The 23733-nt window shown below is 46.8% G+C and overlaps 1 long non-coding RNA gene across 2 annotated transcripts; it reads left to right on the forward strand.

The window, feature by feature from the left end:
• Positions 1-1257: 1257 nt before the first annotated feature.
• Positions 1258-23120, forward strand: LOC135964458 (uncharacterized). Of its 2 annotated transcripts, none has more exons than XR_010576961.2 (3): positions 1258-2097; positions 13027-13295; positions 17559-23120. It is a non-coding gene; the product is annotated as an uncharacterized lncRNA (long non-coding RNA). The 2 variants fall into 2 exon arrangements; XR_010576962.2 differs by having other exon boundaries at positions 1258-1356.
• The last annotated feature ends 613 nt before the right edge of the window (positions 23121-23733 follow it).

Raw genomic sequence — 23733 nt, forward strand, 5'->3', positions numbered from 1 at the left:
GGTGATAGAATGAGACTCTGTAAATAAACAAATAAAGATCAAGTCGTAGAGATGGAAAGTAGAATGGGGTTGCCGAGGGTTGGGGACAATGGGAATTTCTTGTATGATGGGTGCAGAGCTCTAGTTTTGCAAGGTGAAAGGAATTCTGAAGACGGGTGGTGGTGATGGTTGCATGACAATGTGAGTGTGCTGACTGCCACTGAAGTGTAGACCTAAAAATGGTTAAAATCGTGAGTTTTATGTTCTGTATGTTTCACCACTGAAGTGTAGACCTAAAAATGTTTAAAATTGCGAGTTTTATGTTCTGTATGTTTCACCACAATTTAATAAATAAATACAAAGTATAAAGGAAAAAAGGAACCGAAGCCTAGATTAAAACAAAGGATTTTCGTGCTATTTGACTACATTTTAGAAAGCAGTGTGTTAGGACCTTGATACTGTAAGAATGGTTAAGATATTAGCCACATGGGCACCGCCTGGAAAGGTTTTAGAAAGTCAGAATGCCCGCCTCAGCTGGGTGTGGTGGCTCAGGCTGTAATCTCAGCACCTTGTGAGACCAAGGCAGGCAGGTTGCTTAAGTCCAGGAGTTAGAGATCAGCCCGGGAAACAAAGTGAGAGCTCATCTCTACAAAAAATTAAAAAGTTAGCCAGGCATGGTGGTGTGTACCTGTAGTGGGAGGCTGAAATGGGAGGATCACTTGAGCCCAGGAAGTGAAGGCTGCAGTGAGCTGAGATGGTGCCACTGCGCTCTAGCCCGGGTGGCAGAGTGAGACCCTGTCTCAATCAATCAATCAATCAATCAATCAAAAGAATGCCTTCCTCAGACCTACGACATCAGAGTTTGCAATTGTACCATCCCCAGGTGACTCATACAAATTCAATAGTTCTCTGAGCTTTTTCTGAAGTATAAGGTACAAACAATAAAGCTTACTTAAATACAAAAATAAAAGATAACAAAGCCCTTTCAGCTGGAACCACCATTTTCCAAAAGTTCGCCAAAATGACCAACGCAAAGGGAAAGAGGAGAGGCACATTTTCCAGGCCTTTTGGAAAACGTGGAATTGTTCCTTTGGCCATGTATATGTGAATCTGTAAGAAAGGTGACACTGTAGACATCAAGGGAATGGGAACTGTTCAAAAAGGAAGCCCCACAAGTGTCACCATGGCAAAGCTGGAAGAGTCCACAGTGTTCCCCAGCATGCTGCTGGCATTGCTGTAGACAAACAAGTTAAGGGCAAGACTCCTGCCAAGGGAATTAATGTGCGTATTGAGCAGATGAAGCACTCTAAGAGCCGAGACAGCTTCCTGAAACGCGTGAGGAAAATGATCAGAAAAAGAAAGAAGCCACAGAGAAAGGTACCTGGGCCGGGCGAGGTGACTTGCTTGCGCCTGTAATCCCAGCACTTTGGGAGGCTGAGGTGGGTGGATCACCTGAGGTCAGGAGTTCGAGACCAGCCTGGCTAACATGGTGACACCCCGTCTCTACTAAAAATACAAAAAATTAGCTTGGCATGGTGGCACACACCTGTAATCCCAGCTACTCAGGAGGCTGAGGCAGGAGAATCACTTGAACCCAGGAGGTGGAGATTGCAGTGAGCTGAGATCATGCCATTGCATTCCAGCCTGGGCAACAAGAGGGAAACTCCATCTCAAAAAAAAAAAAAGAGAAAGGTACTGGGTTCAACTAAGCTCCAGGCTGCTCCACCCAGAGAAGCATACTTTGTGAGAACCAACGGGAAGGAGCCTGAGCTGCTGGAACCCATGCCCTATGAATTCATGGCATAATAGGTGTTAAAAAAAATAAAAGACCTCTGGCTGTAAAATAAAAAAATAAAATAAAAAATAAAAAACCAAAGGTATCTGTGGACTATATTATAGCAGAGGCCAGGATTCATGTAGTTAAGACATGAAAGTGTACTGTTGGCCCTGCCAGGTAAAAGCAAATTGTTTTTGCAAATTAGTATGGAAATAAGGCATTAGCTAGGCCGAGAGCTGCATACCAAGTGCCAGGGACCAGATGGATTTGCACCAGTAAAAGTGCTACATCTGGGACAGCAGCCGTGAGTGGAGTTGGCCACCTGATCACATTTATTACAGGTCAGTCATTCTCCAAGGTTTGTCCAGCATCTGCACAGGTTGAGCTGGTGGGTTTTATGGTATGGGAATGTGATAGCCACCTCTCTGCTTCTTTCAAGGCTTTAGTGGTGGTATTAATCTCTGCAATTACTTAGGGATGCAGTCAAGGCCAGGATGAGAGGGAAGCTAGTGAGGCACCAGGGCACAGCATGGAAGGATCTCAGGATGATGCCAGAGCTGAGCCTGCACTTACATTCTATGCCCAAGAGGTCTTACTGTTTTTTTTTTGTTTTTTTTTTTTTTGTTTTTTGAGACAGTCTCACTCTGTCGCCCAGGCTGGAGTGCAGTGATGCAATCATAGTTCACTGTAACTGTGAACTCCTGGGCTCAACAATCCTCCCTCCTCAATCTCCAGAGTAGCTAGGATTACAGGCCTGTGCCTCATTGCCCAGCTAATGAAAAAAATTATTGTAGAAATGCGGTCTTGCCATATGGCCCTGGCTGGTCTCAAACGCCTGGCCTCAAACAATCTTCCTGCTTCAGCCTCGCAAAGCACTGGGATTACAGGTATGAGCCACCATGCCAGGCCAATGTGTTACTCCTAAGGAGACCCTCACTCCAAGGCAGTGTAAGTGCAGTGTTGGAATCTGACACATGAATTCACCGTTGGTGGGACTGTAACCTAGCACAAACTTTACGAAGGCATTTGATTGTTTATTTTAAAAAAATTAATTCTGGCTGGGCACGGTGGCTCATGCCTGTAATCCCAGCACTTTGGGAGGCCGAGGTGGGTGGATCACCAGGTCAGGAGTTTGACACTAGCCTGACCAACATGGTGAAACCCCGTCTCTACTAAAAATACAAAAATTAGCTGGGTGTGGTGGCGGGTGCCTGTAATCCCAGCTATTCAGGAGGCTGAGGCAGGAGAATTATTTGAATCCAGAGGCAGAGATTGCAGTGAGCCGAGATTGTGCCATTGCACTCTAGCCTGGGTGACAGGGTGAGACTCCATCTCAAAAAAAAAAAAAAAAAAATTAATTCCAAGGTTTCAAATTGTCACTTCTCACAAATTTGTTTCTTTCTGTGAATTTTAAATTCTTGATTTACATTTTTGCCAGAGTAGTACATCAACATAGTTTCAAAAATCAAATAACAGCTCTAGAACTTATATTACAATGTCCATCCTGCACCCCCTGCCACCACCACCTCAGGCCGCCCCTTTCACCTCTACCTGTGTCTCTGGTCCTTCTTGAGTTTTAGTTTTGAATGTTCTATATTGAGTTGTTACTATGTAGGTCTTGAACAATTCTTTTAAAACATATTAACAGGCCGGGTGCGGTGGCTCAAGCCTGTAATCCCAGCGCTTTGGGAGGCCGAGGCGGGCGGATCACGAGGTCAGGAGATCGAGACCATCCTGGCTAACATGGTGAAACCCTGTCTCTACTAAAAAAAAATATACAAAAAACTAGCCAGGCGAGGTGGCAGGTGCCTGTAGTCCCAGCTATTCGGGAGGCTGAGGCAGGAGAATGGTGTAAACCCAGGAGGCGGAGCTTGCAGTGAGCTGAGATCCGGCCACTGCACTCCAGCCCGGGTGAGAGCGAGACTCCGTCTCAAAAAAAAAAAAAAAAAAAAAAAAATATTAACAGAGCTTTTCATAGTTTTAGGCAATATCGTGAATCAGACCCTTTCCCCCTAAAAATTATCTAACTAGGTTCTCAGTGTAAAATGTAAACCTACTGAGTTTTTCATATTTATATTATAATCAGTGACCTTCCCAGATTGTGGCATTTGTTCTAAGAGACTTTTGGTTTAGTCTCTGATTTTCTGGGTGAACAATCCTGTCATTTGGGAGATTATACATTCATATATGCACTGTGTCACGTCTGCATAAGACACATGTACCCTGTCTAATGGCACATATAAGACGCATATAAACTGCTGGTATACAATCAATTGTTTGTTAGGGGTGTCAACAAATGACCTACCGAGGCACAACCTGAGGGAGGCAGGCAGGCGAAGATCAAATATAATCGTCATTCCTGAAAAAACCACTGTGAAGAATGTGGATGCCATCTGCAGGCCACGGCTGCCCCATGTGAGCGCCACCAGCGACAGACAGATGCTTTGACCCAGACGTGGGCAGCAGAGCTTCCCCCAGGGAGACATAAGAAGGAGAAACACGGAATAAGTTTAACAAGTTAAAGCACAGAGAAATGGGCTTCATACCGTCACCCGTCTGCCAGTCAGATGAGTTCCCCTTCGCCTGGGATAGGGGTTGGAAAGGGAGAGAGAGATGAGGCCAGTCACGGCTCTGGAGGATCCTACACAGGGACAAAGCTTGCCGTCACCCTCTCTGCCCATGGCCTTCCCCTCCACGTGGCATCTTGGAGCAATTCCTGTTTTTCTTTCTCTATCTCTTTTCTGTTTTTGAAAGCAGCTTACAGTACTCCACTGTTTGGGTGCCACGCGATGACTTCCCTGCTGTCTGCTCATGGGCATTCGGGGAGTTTCCAGTATTTTGCTACTACAATAGAAATGACTTAGCCCAGCACCGAAGTCACTTTGTGGGTTTTTCCTGCTTGTGTGTTTTGTGCTTTGTGGTTTTTTTATGAGTTGGAGTCTTGCTCTGTCGCCCAGGCTGGAGTGCAATGGTGCGATCTCAGCTCACTGCAACCTCCGCCCTCTGGGTTCAAGCGATTTTCCTGCCTCAGCCTCTTGAGTAGCTGGGACTACAGGCGCATGCCACCACGCCCGGCTAATTTTTGTATTTTTAGTAGAGATGGGGTTTTACCATGTTGGCCAGGCTGGTCTCAAACTCTTGGCCTTAAGTGATCCACCTGCCTTGGCCTCCCAAAGTGCTGGGATTACAGGCGTCAGCCACTGCACCTGGCCACTTTGCAAAGCTGTTAGAGAATGAATAAGATACATTTCTGGAAGGGGAATGGCTGACTCACAGGTTCCTGCATTTGTCAGCCTGACCCATGAGCCCAAATCACCCTCCGCAGGGACTGTGCAAAATTATGTTCCCAAAGCAGTGAGTGAGATGGCCTGGCGGCCGACAGCCTTGCCATTATAAATGTTAACTATTCAACTAAGATCAGATGGTACCTGGAGATGGGGGAACAGGGAAGGATGAGAGGGATGGGTCACCCAGGGGCATGGTGAATCCTTTGGTGGTGGTGGATATGCTCATTATGCTGATCGTTGTGATACTCTCACAAGTATATACACATATGCAAATTAATTAAACACATACTTTAAATATGTGCAGCTTATTGCATGTCAGTTATATCTCAATAAAGCTGCTTAAAAATCATAAAACAGGCCGGGCGCGGTGGCTCAAGCCTGTAATCCCAGCACTTTGGGAGGCCGAGACGGGTGGATCACGAGGTCAGGAGATCAAGACCATCCTGGCTAACACGGTGAAACCCCGTCTCTACTAAAAAATACAAAAAACTAGCCGGGCGCGGTGGCGGGCGCCTGTAGTCCCAGCTACTCGGGAGGCTGAGGCAGGAGAATGGCGTGAACCCGGGAGGCGGAGCTTGCAGTGAGCTGAGATCCGGCCACTGCACTCCAGCCTGGGCGACAGAGCGAGACTCCGTCTCAAAAAAAAAAAAAAAAAAAAAAAAAAAAATCATAAAACATTAGTTTTTTGGTCCCCATCAGATTGTCAAAAAAAAATAAACAAACAAGGTAATTGCCTCTAGTCCTGACAACTTGTAAGGAAGCCAGCTCCCTATCCGTGAAAGAATGAATTGGCATATGTTTTTTGGAATTAATTTTTGAAGTCTTCATTTAAAAAGTGTTTCTGTTCTTTGTGGAAGAAAAATTATATTGCTCCTCCTTCAGCTGTTGTAACTAAGATCCTATTAATGCATTTCATTTTTGACTGGGTAAAACCGAATTCCATGGGTTTGCTTTTTGCTTCTCAGGCAACTAATGAATTTTCAGATCCTGTCCTTAAAAATGAAAATGTGCATCAACGAAAAAAATCTAAGACAGGGTTAAAGATTTCTCCTTTCCCCTGAAATCGTGGAGGAGAGATATTCTAAATGATAAAGGCTGATCAAATGATTTGATGGATAAGGTGTGGAATTAAGACCATTTACAAGAGTATAAATCTTGTTTTCCCGTGGGAAATTAGGACTTGTGTAAAATTAGTAACTGTTATCAACTTTCCAATTTCTCGATTACCATGAACTGTTATTGAAACAGAAGAGCTTTGTAATGTTTCTAAAGCTTTAGAATTTGAGGCCACGGTTTTTGAAAATAACTTCAAATAAAAACCTGGAATTCTGGCTGGGTGTTGTGGCTCACACCTGTAATCCCAGCACTTTGGGAGGCCGAGACGGGTGGATCACCTGAGGTGAGGAGTTTAAGAAACCCTGAACTCCTTTAGTAGAGAAACCCCATCGCTACTAAAAATACAAAATTAGCTGAGTGTGCTGGCAGGCGCCTGTAATCCCAGCTACTCGGGAGGCTGAGACAGGAGAATCACTTGAACCCAGAAGGCAGAGGCTGCAATGAGCCAAGATCATGCGATGGCACTCCAGCCTGGGCAAGACAGAACGAGACTGTCTCAAAACAAACAAACAAACAAACAAAAAAACCCTGGGATTCTGCTTGGTTGTCTTGATAACCTGCTGCCTTAGTAGCCCTGTTATAATTACATTTCTGGATTCTTAAGCCATACAGGTCCCTGGGAGAGTCCTCAGACAAATGAGATGGTTTGCATCTCTGCTAAATTTTTTTTACCTTAGTAAAGAGATTTCTTATCCTAGGCTGGGTGCGGTGGCTCACGCCTGTAATCCCAGCACTTTGGGAGGCCGAGGTGGGTGGATCACCTGAGGCCGGGAGTTCGAGACCAGCCTGACCAACATGGAGAAATCACATCTCTACTAAAAATACAAAATTACCCATGCATGGTGGTGCATGCCTGTAATTCCAGCAGGAAAATCGCTTGAACCCAGGAGGTTGTGGTGAGCTGAGATTGTGCCATTGCACTCCAGCCTAGGCAGCAAGAGCAAAACTCTGTCTCAAAAAAAAAAAAAAAGATTTCATATCTTAATAAAGAGATATTGAACAGGATCTTTGAGGTAATAATTCTACTTATAGGGAATGTATGTTATCAGAAATATTAGGACAAACCTGTCATTATTCATACAAGGATTCTCATTGTAGGGAAAACTAGAAACTCCCAAACTATCCAGCAAGAGGGAAAGGGGAAAACAATTATACTACACAATGCAGTGTGGCCATTCAAACAAGGAGGCAGATCTGTTTCCACTGATCTGGAAAAGTGTCCATGACATGACATTAGTGAAGAATGCAAATTTGTAGAACAGTATCTGTGCAGAATGGCTGTGCTGATATAGACGTGTTGGCACCAAAATGTTCAAGGGGAAGGAGAAGGTGGCAGGATCCAATCTGTACTTCACATAATCCCTTAAAATGTGTGGGATGGTGGGTGACTCTTCCCTGTTCAGATTTTTGCAAACAAGATGGTATTTTGCATTAAGTATAGTGGGGAAAGGCATTTAAGACATATTCATGTTTGTAGTGCTTGAATAATTTAAAATTTCTTATTTTGATATTTAGTTCGAACATTTTCTATAAGAAGTGCTTTTAAAACTAGAAAAAAATTTTAAGAGTCTATATAATAAATTCCTACAGCTTTACTTGAATAAGGGTGCCTAGGATTTTTCTTGAATATGAACCTGTCATACGGCTGGTTGTGTGCTGAGGCCAGAGGGTGGGACCATCCCTGAGGGCTGGGCTGGGACATCTCCCCATGAGGTTGGTCAGTCCTTCTGCCAGCTCATCCGTGAAGACTTCAACCCAGGTCAGGGCCTGGGGCCTGGGAGGCTGGAGGCTTAGCGCGGTGGGCCCTTCCGTTTTCAAGGGCAAGCACTGTCAGGCACTTTGGTCCAGACTCCAGGCCTGCAGAGGCACAGAGTGCACCAAGGCGGGGCAGTGGGAGGGGCCAGGGTGCGACCCCAGGACAGGCTCCGACCCCAGGACAGGCTGGGCTCAGGCTGCACTTGTCCTGTGTCCTCTGGGTTGCTCTGTTGTTCCACCACCCCTAATCCCACAGTAAAATCCTGTCACCCTCACTGCCTGGTCTCCGCCCCTGTTGGGGGTGAATGAGCAGCTTGTCCTGCGTTTGGTGCAGAGGCCTGAAGGAGGACCCTGAGCTGGGGGCAGCCCTGTTCATTTGGGGACGGGGCAGGTTTGGTCAGCAGAGGGGCTCCCCTACCCGGAGGGCAGCTGATTCTCAGGGCTGAGCAAAGTCTGGAACTTCAAGGGCAGGAACCGTGTCCTAGGACCAACTCTGTCCACCCTCCCACACCCTCCCATGGCCATGACCTTGGACCCACTCTCGGTCAAATAGAGAGCCTGGCCCTTATGTGTGCAGGAGCCCTGGGGTCCTTCCTGAGCCCAAACAGGGGCTGGAGGGTCCACGTTTTTGCAGTGAAGGGCTCTGTCTAGGTTCAGCCCAAGCAGGCCTGGGCAGGGGCAGCTCTGTCAGGTGCCCTCTGTCCCCAGGTCTTTCCCCTGAAAGCAGCGAGCATCTCAGTCCCTCCCACTGCATGGGTGGGTGGAGTTCAGAAGAGTGGGAGAAGAAGGGGAATGCTTACTTTTTCCAAAATGATCCAAGGATTGTTCTGGAATTGTTTGCCAAGGGCTGTGTGGCCATGTGTTTTTCTAGATTGACTTAAAGAAAAAATGGTGTTGGTGTCCCCAAGGAAACAGGGCATCCAGGCTGGAAGGACAAAAGCCAGGTGGGCTGAGGGGCTGGCGGGGCCACATCTCCCACGAGGGAAGGGAAACTGAGGCCTGGCCATGCAGGCCCAGGACCCACCCTGCCCCTTTGCACTGAGGGGAGGGAAGGTCTGAGTTCCCGGGAAGCAGAGCCAAGGCCAGCTGGGCAGGGGACAGAAGCTGGGTCACCCCTGGGACACCCAAGCAGAGCGATGCAGCCCCTGGGATGGGCTTGGCTGGGTCTCTCCTCGGCTCTTTTCTCTCCTGTAAGACGGGAACATGGGAAGTCCTTCCCCACGAGGGGGACGGCCCAGCACACTTCCCCATGGCTGGTGGCAATGTCCTGGAAGTCCCAGCTGTCATGGCTCTGGCTGCCCCTTTCAGATGCTGTCTCAATGACACGTGTCCAGGTCCAGCCTGTTCACCAAGCTTCAGCCCTCCCATCCCTCACCCTGGGGACTAAGGGACAGCTCCGGACTAGCCCAGTCTTTCCCGAGTGCTCACGTGCTTCCCAGCTTCCTCCAAAGGCCAGCAGTCCCAGCGAAGTCCTGGGAAAGGCTGGCCAGCCTCAGGCAGCTCCAGTGAAGGCTGTGACCACCACAGGGAGCGCCTCTGCCAGCTGGTGGCCCCAGGGACTGCCCAGACTGTGGAACACTCAGCTTCCCAGGGGGAGAGACCCTGGCCCACTGTGGGCAGCAGAAACTGTGGCTGTAGAGGAAGCTCTGGGGGGCTATGGGAGCCCCTACCCCAGGGGACGCGGGAACTTGGCCGGGTCCAGGCCTTGCAGGAGGCTCCCTGCGGAGTTGCAGAGGGGCAGTTTCCCTTCCGCAGAGCTGCTTTCTCACCCTTGTGGTGGGACAAGCCCTCTCCTGCCCCTTCACCCAGGTCCTGAGTACTTCTGAGCCACGGGTGGGCAATTTTCTCACTACAGAGGAGCCAGGACAGCTCACCAACGCCAAGTGATGGAGAAAATCAGTGGGAGGGAAGCACAGACTCCAACGTTTTTTGCCAAAGTGCTGGTTGGAACACTTTTGAATTCTGGGAAGTCTTGTAATTATGTCAACATATAACCTTCTTTTAAAGAAGCACAAGTGTAGTGGTATGGGCCTGTAGTCCCAGCTACTCAGGAGACCGAGGTGGGAGGATCGCTTGAGCCTTGGAGCTTGAGACTGCAGTGAGCCACAGTTGCGCCACTGCTCTCCAGCCTGGGTGACGGAGCAAGACCCTGACTCTGAAAAAAATTAAAAATCATGGAGCTTCCATCAGATGATCACCTCAGATCAAGGCACCAAATTACTTTTTCCAAGCTACTTGGAAATATTGTCCTTTTGGGTCTTGCATGACAGGTCCATTAGATGAGACCCAGAAGTTTGGGCAATTCAAGGGAAAATGGGCGGCTGGGCGCGGTGGCTGACACCTGTAACCCCAGCACTTTGGAAGGCTGAGGCGGACAGATCACCTGAGGTCAGGAGTTTGAGACCAGCTTGGCCAACATGGCAAAACCCTGTCTCTACTAGAAATACAAAAATTAGCCGGGTATGGTGGTGCACACCTGTAATTCCAGCTACTCGGGAGGCTGCGGCAGGAGAATTGCTTGAACTCAGGAAGCGGAGGTTGCATTGAGTTGAGATCACACCACTGCACTCCAGCCTGGGTGACAGAGTGAGACTTTGTCTAAAAACAAAACAAAACAAAAAGCCAAAAAACTTGACCAAGCCACAACTGCCATACTGGTCTGGGTCAACCTTAAGTTCTCCTTTTTTAACCAGAAACAATATTCCCTGAAACCAGAAGTTAGGAAAGGACTACAAGCCATCGTTGATAACTTAAGGTTGCAGGGCTTCCTCAAACTCTGCAACAGCCCTTGTCATACCCAATATTGGGGGTACAAAAACCCAACGAGGAATGGAGACTAACTAATTCAAGACCTCCATTATTCACCCAGTGGTTCCCAATCCATATACCCTGCTAGCTCAAATACCTGAAGGAACTAAATGGTTTACAGTCCTGGACCTAAAGAATGCCTTCTTCTGGACATTGTATACCCTGACTTTCAGTATTTGTTTGCATTTGAGGAGCCCTCTAACTAAACCACCCAGTTGACTTGGACAGTGTCACCTCAGGGGTTCTGAGACAGCCCCCACTTGTGCGGGCAGGCATTGTCAAGAGACCTCTCCAAGTTCCTTTATCCTCAGGTTACAGTTTTTCAATTCATAGGTGACATTCTCCTCTGTGCTCCACTGAGGAAATCTCTCTGGAGGACAGAAAGGCTCTTCTTAATTTTCTGGCTAACAGAAGATATAAGGTTTCAAAATCTAAACCCCAGCTCTGCCAGACTTCGAAGTACCTAGGCCTGGTCTTGTCAGAGGGGACCAGAGCGTTGGGTGAAGAGAGGATTAAATCCATCTCCTTCTTTCCCCTCCCCCAAACCCTCAAGGAACTAAGGGGATTCTTAGGCATTACTGGATTCATAACTGGGTACAGTGAAATAGCTTGTCCCTTATATCACCTAACAAAGGAGACTCAGGCAGATAAAACTCACTGTGTAATTTGGGAACCAGAGGCTTTTGACCAACTAAACAAGCCCTGCTTAAGGCACTGGCCTTTAGTTTCCCCACAGGGAAGACGTTTAATCTTTATGTGTCAGAAAGAAAGGGAATGGCCCTGGGAGTTCTAACACAGGCCACAGTCCAGCCCAGCAGCCTGTAGACTACCTAACTAAGGAACTTGATTTGATAGCTGAAGGATGGCCAGCCTGCCTCCAGTCAGTTGCAGCAGTAGCCTCGCTGGTACCGGAAGCTACTGTTAACCGTGGGGAATAATGTAACCATTTATACCCCACACAATGGGGAAGGACTGCTTTCTTCTAAGGGGAGTCTCTGGCTAACAGACAACTGCTTCCTCTGGTATCAAGCTCTGTTATTAGAGGGATCTGCAGTCAAATTAAGAAGAGTCCCTTCCTAAATCCAGCCATCTTCCTCCCAGAGGAAGCTGGGGAGCTTGAACATGACTGTGAACAGATAGTAGTGCAAACCTATGCAGCCAGGGAGTACCTCAAGGAAACCGCCTTAGAGAACCCTCACTCTTTATGGATGGAAGTTCTTTTGTGGAGCAAGGGATCCATAAAGCAAGGTATGCAACGGTTACTCTGAATGATATTGTTGAGAATGCATCTCTCTCCTTGGGCATCAGCGCTCAACTAGCTGAGCTAATCACCCTGATGAGGGCACTAGAATTAAGCAAAGGGAAAGCAGTTCACATTTATACTGATTCTAAGTACACTTTCCTAGTCCTCCATGTCCATGCCGTTATCTGGAAAGAGAGGAACTTCTTCACAGCTAATGAGTCTCCCATTAAATACCATCAGGAAATTAATAAACTACTATCCTCGGTTTTCCTTCCACAGGAAGTGGCAGTAATACAGTGTAAAGGCCATCAAAAAGGGATGGATGAAGTAGGTGAGGGAAATAGGTTGGTGGACCACGCAGCTAAATCAGCACCGAGAGTGCCTCTGATTTCTGATACACTTGAAGCCCCACTGATCTGGGAGGGCCCCATAAGAGAAATAAAACCTCAATATTCTCCTACAGAAATAGACTGGGCCATCTCTAGAGGATATATCCTTCAGCCCTCAGGATGGCCACTGCGTTGGTAGAAGAGCTGAGGTAGGACTGGCTTGTCTGTCATAATATAAAAGAGTCTTGGAAGATGTTCAGGGTCCAGGGTCTAAAATCCCTCGTGGCCTTTGGAACACCAAGCTCTGTGCCAAAGGTGGAAGGCTGCCCTGCTGTACCACAAATCTAATCCCATGGCTTGGATGGAATTCAGGGCGCAGGGCACAAAACCCCTCGCAGCCTCTGGAACGTGCACAGACCTGTTGGTTGCTCTCCCAGCCTTGTAAACATGCTCTCCATTATCTCAAGCAGCAGAGCATATTCTATATGCGTCAAAGAAAACGCTAAACCGTCACAGCTATGCTTGATGCACCCCTACCTTTCTACCCCTACGTCCTCACCTGTTTACCACCACATCCGTGCATCCTCACCACCTGGTTTTTTGTGTGATCACCAAGAAAGAGTGTGGGCTCCCAGAGCTCAGGGCCTTTGTAGCCTCCATACCAGCGTTGGCCCCCTGGACCCACCTTATGCACTCTTAACTTGTCTCTTCTCATTCCTTTGACTCTGCCAGACTTTGTAGCCCCCATGGCCTGGTGTTGAGTCTGATCACCCCAACATTTCTGGCACCTAATGTGGAGCTATGAAGACCCCAGTGAAGAAACACCAGAGTGTGCGGAAGCAGAGGATGCATTGTCAGAGGACACCCGAGGGCGACTGAAAGAAGCTCGGCGGGAAAGCTGAGTGCTCAGAAGAACCAGGGTAACAATGGAACAAAATGAAAGCAAACATTCTACTTATTTAAATTTCCCAAGGCATTTATTACGGAGAGGGAGAGTGAAGGTCAGTACTCAGAATTTATTAACACTCTTTTGTACAATAGAGCTGTTTTATCCATGGTTCCCAGAACAAGGGACAATGGAGTTAGATGAATGGGAAAGAATTGGCAGAGATTTTTTAAAGGCCCATACAGAAGATGCCAGAATTCTAGTTTCTGTTTGGTCAGTGTGGGTGTTGATAAAGGCAGTTCTTGAGCCATTTCAAACAGATGACGAGGCAGATTCAGATGAGAAAGAGGTAGATGAGTGTAAAAAATTAACTTCAGATTCTGAATATGAAGAACAGCAACTGGAAGAAATTAAAGAAAAGAAAGGGAAGCTGAAAAAGGTATATTTTACTAGCCTGTCGGTTCCACCTGCTGAATTAAGTGAATGGCCACCTTCTCCCTCTCCCCTTAATGGGCAAGAAGATGAATTAGCTGCAAAACTTACTGCTTAGTGGCAACATTAAATATGGGGAACAATTGGTGGTGCTACACAAAATTCTATTCAGAAGGCTAGAGCTGAAGAAGAGCTAGAAGCATGGCAATTTCCAGTTACTATAATTCAGCAAGGAGGACAAAACATAGTTAATTGAGCCACTTTTCCTTTTAAGATGTTAAAGGAATTTAAGCAAGCCATTAGTCAATATGGGCCAAATTCTCCTTTTGTACAAACTTTACTAAAAAATGTGGCTCTTGATAATAGATTAATACCATATGACTGGGATACTTTAACAAAGTCTGTTCTCACTCCATCTCAGTACTTGCAGTTTAAAACTTCATGGGCTGATGAAGCTCAAACTCAGACAAGAGAAAACACACAAGCACAGCCGCCTGTGCCTATTTCCTTTGAACAGTTAATGGGGTTAGGCCCTAATTGGGGCCAATTAGACAATCAAGCAGTAATGAAAAATGTTGCCATTGTTCAGTTATGCACTGTGTGCTTACGGGCATGGAAAAAAATAGATGTTACAGGGAAAAAAATCCTTCCTTCATTAGACCTATGAGAGGGAAGGCTCATTTGGCTGAATATATTAAGACTTGTGATAACATTGGAGGTAACTTACATAAGGCTATTCTTTTAGCTCAAGCAATGGCTGAATTAAAAGTGGGGGAAAATATGCCCTTTTTTTTTTTTTTTTTTTTTTTTTTTTTGAGACAGAGTCTCGCTCTGTCTCCCAGGCTGGAGTGCAGTGGCACGATCTCAGCTCACTGCAAGCTCCGCCTCCCGGGTTCACACCATTCTCCTGCTTCAGCCTCCCGAGTAGCTGGGACCACAGGCGCCCGCCACCTCGCCCGGCTAGTTTTTTTTTTTTTTTTTTTTGTATTTTTTAGTAGAGACGGGGTTTCACCGTGTTAGCCAGGATGGTCTCGATCTCCTGACCTCATGATCTGCCCGTCTCGGCCTCCCAAAGTGCTGGGATTACAGGCTTGAGCCACTGCGCCCAGCCAGGCTCTTGTTTTAATTGTGGGCAGTTTGGACACACAAAAAAGGAATGTTAAAAGGGAAATCAATAGGCAAGGGCTACTACCAGTAAGCAACGAAAAAGTCCTGGTATCTGCCCCCGATGTAAGAAGGGCAATCACTGGGCAAATCAGTGTCTTTCTAAATTTAGCAAAGATGGGCAACCACTTTCTGGAAATGGGAAGAGGGGCTGGCCTCAGGCCCCCTCAACAAACCAAGGCATATGCAGCACTGTCAGTATCCCTACAAATGTACAGCAATTGTAGATCTGTAGATCTCTGCAGCACAATTCCTGTTTCCTAACTTCCTGGAGAGCCACCAAAGAAAGTCCTCATGGGAGTTAGGGGCCCTTTACCCTCAGGAACAGTTGGTCTATCGCTTGGAAGATCTAGTTTAAATTTAAGAGGTGCCACTATACATACAGGAATAATTGATTCTGATTATACTGGAGAGATTCAATTAGTTATTAGTTCCTCAATTCCATGGTCTGCTTCCCCAGGAGAAAGAATTGCTCAGTTGTTACTGTTATCTTATGCAAAACTGGGAAGAAGCACAGTAAAAAGAATAGGAGGCTTTGGTAGTGCGAATCCAGCAGGAAAAGCTATATGTTGGGTTAATCAAGTGTCTGACAAAAGACCTATTTGTACAGTAACCATTCAAGGTAAAGATTTTGAGGGGCTAGCAGATACTGGAGCTGATGTTTCTATTATTGGTTTAAATCAATGGCCCTGGCATTGGCCAAAACAAGAGGCATCCATTGGTATTGTTGGGGTAGGGGCTGCCTCAGAAGTTTTTCAAAGTTCTTTAATTTTGCCATGCTAAGGGCTAGATGGCCAAGAAGGGACAATTCAACCTATTATTATACCTAGTCCTGTCAATCTATGGGGTAGAGACTTACTACAACAATGGGGTGCTGAAATATCTATTCCTATGGCTCAGTGTAGTAATAACAGTAAACAAATGATGAGAAAAATGGGATATCTCCCAGAAAAGGGACCAGGAAAAATGAAAGTGGCCAACCAGAATCTTTAGAACTAAAAAGGCAAATGGATTGAACTGGATTAGGGTATCATTTTTAGGAGCGGCCATTGCTGAGCCTCCAGCTCCCATTCCTCTTGTTTGATTAACTGCCAAACCAGTTTGGGTGGAGCAATGGCTGCTGAAACAGGAAAAACTGGAGGCTTCAAAAAATTGGCACAGAAACAATTGCAAAAGGGACACATGGAGCCTACTTTCTCTCCTTGGAATTCTCCTATTTGTTATTAAGAAAAAATCAAGGAAATGGAGAATGTTAACAGACTTGAGGGCCTTTAATGCTGTGATTCAACCCATGGGCACACTGCAACCAGGGCTGCCCCCTCCAACAATGATCCCCAAATACTGGCCTCTCATAGTAATAGATTTAAAAGGTTGCTTTTTTACCATTCCTTTAGCTACTCAAGATTATGAAAAATTTGCTTTTACTGTTCCCGCTATAAATAACAAAGAACCAGTGGACGGATACCATTGGAAAGTACTGTCACAAGGCAGGTTAAATAGTCCAACTATTTGTCAAACTTATGTCAGAAAAGCTATTAAACCAGTTAGAGAACAATTCAAAAAATGCTATATTCTCCATTAAATGGATGATATTTTATGTTCAACTGAAACTAGAGAAGAATTAATGTTATTCTAAACAATTGGAAAACACTGTAACTGCAGTGGGATTAATCATAGCCCCTAATAAAAATCCAAACTTCTGCTCCCTTTTAGTATTTAGGAATGAAAGTATAACAAAGTACTATTAAGCCTCAAAAGGTTCAAATTAGAAGAGATAATTTAAAAACTCTAAATGATTTTCAAAAATTATAAGGAGACATTAATTGGATTCGTCTCACTTCAGGCATTCCTACTTATGCTATGTCTCATCATTTTTTCTACCTTACAAGGTGATTCGAACCTTAACAGCAAACATTCTCTATCCAAAGAAGCATTAGAGAAACTTCAATTAATTGAAAAAAAAATTTCAACAAGCACAAGTGACTTGAATTAACCCTACGCAGCCATTACAGTTTTTAGTTTTTCCTACTAAACATTCACCTACAGGAGTTATTGTTCAACAGAACGATCTGGTTGAGTGGCTTTTTCTACCTCACAATACAGCTAAAATGCTCACTCTGTACTTAGATCAAATTGGTGTACTAGTAGGACAAGCAAGGCTGTGCACAACAAAGTTAATGGGATATAATCCAAATCAAATTATAGTTCCATTAAACAAACAACAAATTCAGCAGGCTTATATTAATTCCCAGGAATGGCAAGTTAATTTGGCAGGTTTTACTGGTGTTCTTGATAATCATTATTCTAAATCCAAAATATTCCAATTTCTTAAATTAACATCATGGATATTGCCTTCCATTACTCAAAAAGCCCCTATTGAAGGGGCCACTACTGTTTTCACTGATGGATCTAGTAATGGAAAAGCCTCATTTGCAGGACCTCAACAGCAAGTTTTTCAAACTGACTTTGCTTCTGCTCAAAGGGCTGAACTTATGGCTGTAATAATAGTGTTAAAAATTTTTAAACAGCCAGTAAACATTGCTTCTGATTCAGTCTATGTAGTGCAAGCCACGCAAAATATTGAATGTGCCTGAATTCAAAATGTGACTGATGACCAACCTAATCTTCTATTTCATTCTTTACAGCAATCAGTACAACAAAGGCATTCCCCTTTCTATGTCACTCATATTAGAGCACATACTAACCTCCCTGGCCCTTTAACTAAACTTAATCCAAGGGCGGATAATTACATGGGGAAGAGGATTTGCTTGTGTTTCTCCAGGTGACAATCAGGTGCCTGTGTGGGTGCCCACCAAACATCTGAAGATCTATCATGAGCTACAGCAGGAAGAGAGGACTCTGGGAAGAGCCAGATATGAGTGATGGTGCAAATAAACATCTCAGAGACGAAGGAGAAAACTGATCTCCCCAAAACAACGCCCCCTGTCAGCAAGAAGTAGCTAAGATCAATCATTGTTCATATTCTAACAGCAGTTAGATGTGCCTCTTCCAAGGTGGGGAATGATAGGGACAGGAGGCAAGGAAATTCTGGACAGAAAAGGGCAGGTCCCCAGTGAAGGCCCGAACCTGAAGACTGGAACCACGGCCCAAAGTGAGAACATGCCTTCCTGTTTTCCCGCTCAAATGTTGCCTTTTCCAAAACCACCCGTGGCCTGCCCCCACCCCCCATCCTGTGCCTATAAAAACCCCAGGTTCCACTGGCAGAGAGCAGACAAGAGGAGAAGCATCTGGACATCAGAGAGTACAGTTGGATGTTGGAGAGAAGCAGCTTGACTTCAGAGAGACGGCTTGACGGCATCGCTCCAGGGGAAGATCACCTTCCTGCTCCATCCCCTTTCCAACTCCCTTTCCTGATGCGGGCCGCTTTCATCGGCAATAAAATCCCCCGCATTCACCACCCTTCAATTTGTGTGACCTGGACGCCAAACAAGAGCTGAGGTACCATGGGTGCAGATGCAAAAGGCTGTCACACTGACCCCCTGCCCTCACTGGTGGAAAGCAGCCACCTCATGAGAAAAGGCAGAGGGCCCACTGAGCTGTTAACACTTAAGCCATCTGTGGATGGCAGAACTAAAAGAGCACTGACTGTAACATTCCTTCTGGGGCTTTGGGGGTCATGGGTACTTCTCCCAGATGCTGCTGCAGGGCCCATGCAGTTTTGCCCCAGCTAACACTCGAAAGCACTCACCCTGGCTGCTGCAACTGCTCACCTGCCTGTTCCCTCCCACAAGGGTTGAACACAAGGGGTTTGGGTGAGTGGAGTTTTCCCCTGCTGGTGCCGAAGCTGCCAGCTACCTCTAGTGCCTGCACTTCAGTTCCTGCCCACGAAGGGGTCAGGGGAAATTTCCTGCTTCAATGGCTGCAATATTCTGAGGCCTGCAAGGTGAGCACATTCCCCAGAGGCTGCACATGTGCTTCTGCCAGGCCCTGGCTGGAGTCAGTTTATTACACTTAGCAGTGAAGGAAATAATGTATACAGTGGTCCATTTCCAAGACAATGGGCCTTGAATCGGCTTGGGTCAGCAAACTACAGAAGAAACAAGGTATACTAGGCCCCTGCTTGGATGGCTGATGCCTGCTTTTCAGCGTCCCCCTGCCCCTTCTCCTGCTTCCCTCTTAGTTGCCCTCATCCAAACCAAAAAAGTTTAGTCTAAAATGAAAGTTTACTAGCCTGCAAAATAGCTTGCTTTGTCTGTTCTTAACAGCCTGCCCAGCTACTTAGGTCATAAATCAAATACTTGAAGAGCCCCTGAGCTAACTAGAATTGCAATGCACTGTGGGCTGCAACAAAATGCAACAAGACAACCCTAAAGGAAACACCTAAAGCCCCTGCCCAACAGCCAATAGGCGACGTCCAGGAAGGTTGTGACCCCACAGTACTCAGCCTGTGAGGAACCAGGGGAGAGACCTACACATTAGGGGATAAATTGCTTGTTGAAACTGTGCTGGGTGTGCCAGCCCATCAGACACCCGATCTTGCAAGACTGTCATTAAAAGTCTCATTTTCGGGCCGGGCACAGTGGCTCAAGTCTGTAATCCCAGCACTTTGGGAGGCTCAGAAGGGTGGATCACGTGGTCAGGAGTTCAAGAACAGCCTGGCCAAGATGGTGAAACCCCGTCTCTACTAAAAACACAAAAATTAGCCAGGTGTGGTGGCGGGTGCCTGTAGTCCCAGTTACTTAGGAAGCTGAGGCAGGGGAATCACTTGAACCTGGGTGGCAGAGGTTGCAGTGAGCCGAGATTGCACCACTGAGCTCCAGCCTGGGCGATAGAGCGAGACGTCTGGGAAGATTGTGATCCCACAGTACTCAGCCTATGAGGAACCAGGGGAGGGACCTGCGCACTAGGGGATAAATTGCTTGTTGAAACTGTGCTGGGTGTGCCAGCTCATCAGACACCTGATCTTGCAAGACCATCATTAAAAGTCTCATTTTCGGGCCGGGCACAAAAATCTCAAAAACAAAAACAAAAAACCTCTCACTTTTGTTGTTCTCTGGGTCTCTGAGTCCATTCTTTGGGTTTGGACAGATTAGTTTATTTCTCACATTTCTCACAGTAGGAAATGTGAGTTCTGGGGGAGCATTTGTCAAATGTAGGTTCACTCTGGGTGACCCAACTGTGACTGTGAGACCCTTTGTGCACCCAGTACAATGTGGAGGGGACTTCCTTGGGGACATTCCACTTGAGCACACAGGGGTTTGTGTTCTGTTTCCCCTCCCCTGGAGCCCATGGCAATCAATGTTCTCATCCACCCCTAAACTCTCCTGGGCTGACCCCACAGAGTCCTGCCTCCCTTCCCTAGGGCCTGATTACCTTGCCAGCTCTCCAGTCTTTCAAAAAGACACATTTTAAAACACCGAGTCCACCGTAGGATCTGGTTTCAGTGGGAGTATTGGTCTGACCACACGGGTCCTCCCACCTACTCTCCTCCCACTCCTGTATCTGTGGCCCGAGCCCACTTCCTGGCTTATTCCCCTAAGAGGCTGAAATCTGAAGCAGAAAGGAGCTGGGCCCAGGAAATTAACTCGGGGCATTTTTTTAATGCTACGCCCACATGTTCCCGTGTGACCGGTTATTGGAACCTGCACAGATGTGGCCAGGGGAGGGCCCTTTCCGCTGCCAGGGGGATGCCGCCACATGCGAGCAAGGGCAAGGGTCCTGCCCCTCCCTGCACCCAGGAGGCCTTCCAGAATCGACCCAGGGTTGCAGTGGCGGGTGCAGTAGAGACCAGGAGAATCAAACATGGGTGGGGCTGGGTGTGGAACCCCAGGATTCTGGCCCTGAGCTGCAGTGGGCAGGGTGGGAAGAGGGCGCAGTGTGAGGACCCCACCCACCTCATGGGGTCCCTAGAGAGAGCCGGTGCCAGAAGTCCTGGGATCCAAGAGGGTCCACCCCAGGGAAGGAGGCCCCACGGCTCCCTCAGCACCCAGGGCCTCAGGTGTGTGCTGGAAAATGGGGCCAGGGTCACTTTTAAATATTTTCAATGATTTCCTCAATTATTCAACTGGAGTTACTAAATATTCCAATTGTGATTACCTAATGATTTAAAAAGCTTTGTATTAACTTTGAAAAAGTAGAGACTCACAGGAAGTTACCAAAATAGTAGAGTCCTGTACTCTCCCCAGTCCCCTCAATGGTGACATCTCACTAAGGATCAAAACTAGGAATCTGTGCTCTTTTTACTTTTTTATTTTATTATTTTTTTGACACAGAGTCTCACTGTATCACCCAGCCTGGAGTGTAGTGGTGCGATCTCAGCTCACTGCAACATCTGCCTCCCAGGTTCAAGCAATTCTCCTGCCTCAGTCTCCCAAGTAGCTGGGATTACAGGTGCGTGCCACCAGGCCCGGCTAATTTTTGTATTTTTAGTAGAAACGGGATTTCACCACGTTGGCCAGGCTAGTCCTGAACTCCTGACCTCAGGTGATCTGCCTGCCTTAGCTTCCCAAAGTGTTGGATTAAGGGTGTGAGCCACCGCACCCGGCCTTGTGCTCTTTTTAAATAACACCTTATTCAAATATAATTCACGCAGAGTGCACAATTTCCTGGCTTTTATATATCCATAGGGCCGGATGTCATTTTTAAAGAAAGTCAAAATGGAGAATGGGCTGAGCCTCTCTCTGGCCAGGGGTTCCATGAGTGCACGGTGGGGTTTCATGGTTTCCTGGAATGGTATCTGGAGGCCTCTCCCCTCTGTTGCCCCATGGCAGGGCTGCCTGAGCACCACAGATCATGCTGCCGTGGGTGGGCAGAACAGGCCCCTCCCGCAGGGGCACTGAGTGCTGTGATTTGTGCAGACTGTGTTCTGAGAGTTACTTTTGCTATTTGAAAGGCTATTTAGCCAATTTGACACAGAATTCCACCAGATTTGCATGTTTTAAGTCACTTGTAGCATTGTATGTAATAGTAACATTTAATTTCCATGTAGTTCTAAATGTATTTATGACCTACTTACCAAAGTTTTTAAAATAAGACATAGTGTTTCCTGGGTAACTTAATTTTATATAGAAACAGAGGGAGCCCAGCTCAGTCAGTCTGCATTATAATTGACATAATTAACATATGCACTTGAAAACTGAGTGCAAATAGTTTAAAAACGTTCTGGGGCCTCTTATTGGATTCTCCTTCTTGGGCAGGTCCTGGCTGTCAAATGCTGTCCCCAGCACCCCCAAATCTACAAAGTAGAAGCTTAAGATCTGCAGAGATGGGTAAAAGCCTCAGTAAGACAGCTAGGTTGACCAACTTGTTCCAGCTCGCCTGGGATCCTGCCAGCTTTGAAGTGGAAACCCTGAGGTCTGAGGGCACCCTCAGTTCTAGGCAAACCAGATTGTTGGTTGTCCTTCCGGCAGCATGCGTGCTTGACTTTGATGCAAAAATTTCTTAACACACACATGCTTCTTCCTGTCAACACTCCAGCTAGAGGCCACTGGACGCACTTGTAGCTGAGCAGTTTGAGCTTATGCATCGCAGAGAGGAAGAGCAGGCACCACAGGAAGCGCCAGACATGCGCTCAGAGGGGTTAGAAAGAACTTGTACCCACACTGAGCCAGAACTGGGGGCTTGGGGGAGGGTGTGAAGAATCAGGGGTTCCCTGTAGTGTGGATGCTGTCAGAACTCAGGCTGGTTCTGTGATCAGGCGTCTCAACAAAGCTCCTCGGCAGTGGGCAGAGAAGAATGGAGAACCCGTAAAGCAGCTGCTGCCACTCATTTTTGCCAACAGAGGGGCTGGCTGGAAATTTGAGGGTGGCACAGTGACCTTGCTTTTGTCTGTGTTCGGACAAAGTTTAAAGTGGCCTTGTCTTGTCTAATTCTGTCGCCGTCTCAGAGACACCCCGTCTGATATCAGACACCCCGTCTGATATTGGTGTTCTGTGAGGTGGCTCCTGTCCGACAGGAGAATAACTCAGCCCAGCTGTGTTACCACCAGCTTCTGGGGACAGGGCTGCTCCTTTTGTCTCCCCCCACAAAGCAGGGAAAGGTAAGGAGAATACTGTTAAAATGGGCCAGGCATGGTGGCTCATGCCTGTAATCCCAACACTTCAAGAGGCTGAGGTGGGTGGATCACTTGAGCCCACGAGTTCAAGACCAGCCTGGGCAATATGATGAAACCCCGTCTCTACAAAACATACAAAAATTAGCCAGGTATGGTGGTGTGCACCTGCAGTCCCAGCTACTTGGGAGACTGAGGTTGGAGGATCGTTTGAGCCCAGGAGGTTGAGGTTGCAGTGAGAGGAGATTGTGCTATCGAACTCAGCATGGGTGACAGAGTGAGGCCCTGTCTAAAAAAGAAAGAAGGAAGGAAGGAAGGAAGGAAAGAAGGAAGGAAGGAAGGAAGGAAGGAAGGAAGGAAGGAAGGAAGGAAGGAAAGAAAGAAAGAATACAGCTAAAATGAAAACCTGTATTCCTCAAAGTCACTAATGTCAAATGACAAAATACAGCAAATTCAGTTAAGATTGAATAGGTTTTTATTTGCAATTCTAGACTTGGGCAACCCCTCATTCTTAGGAAATAGAAGGAGCATTTGGATGAGCTGAGCAGGAGAGGTTGGCAGGAAGGGGTGGAAGAAAGCAGAAACAGACCAAAAAGCAGATTGGTCATCTCGCAGTTACTTTCCTTGTCATGGTTAAAGCACAGTGGACTTCCCTTATCGCCCCGGCTAAAACTGGCCTATCTGGGAATTTGGGGTCTCTCTCTCTCTCTCTCTCTCTCTCTCTCTCTCTCTTTCTCTCTCTCTCTCTCCCCCTCCCTCCCTCTCTCTGTCTCCTGAAAGAGGGTCAGATAAACAACTTAGTGTCTGCTCAGTGGTGTGAAACTCCCTGCATGAGTAGCTGCATTTTGGCTTGGTCTGTTGGTCCTAGTGCAGAAGCTCAGTCCAAACCAATGGCATCCTCTCTGCTTATTTAACACCAGCAATAAAGTAAAAAGGGACGTTGCAC

The sequence above is a fragment of the Macaca fascicularis genome, chromosome 7 (assembly GCF_037993035.2).
Source record: "Macaca fascicularis isolate 582-1 chromosome 7, T2T-MFA8v1.1".
In the NCBI taxonomy this organism is placed as follows: domain Eukaryota; kingdom Metazoa; phylum Chordata; class Mammalia; order Primates; family Cercopithecidae; genus Macaca; species Macaca fascicularis.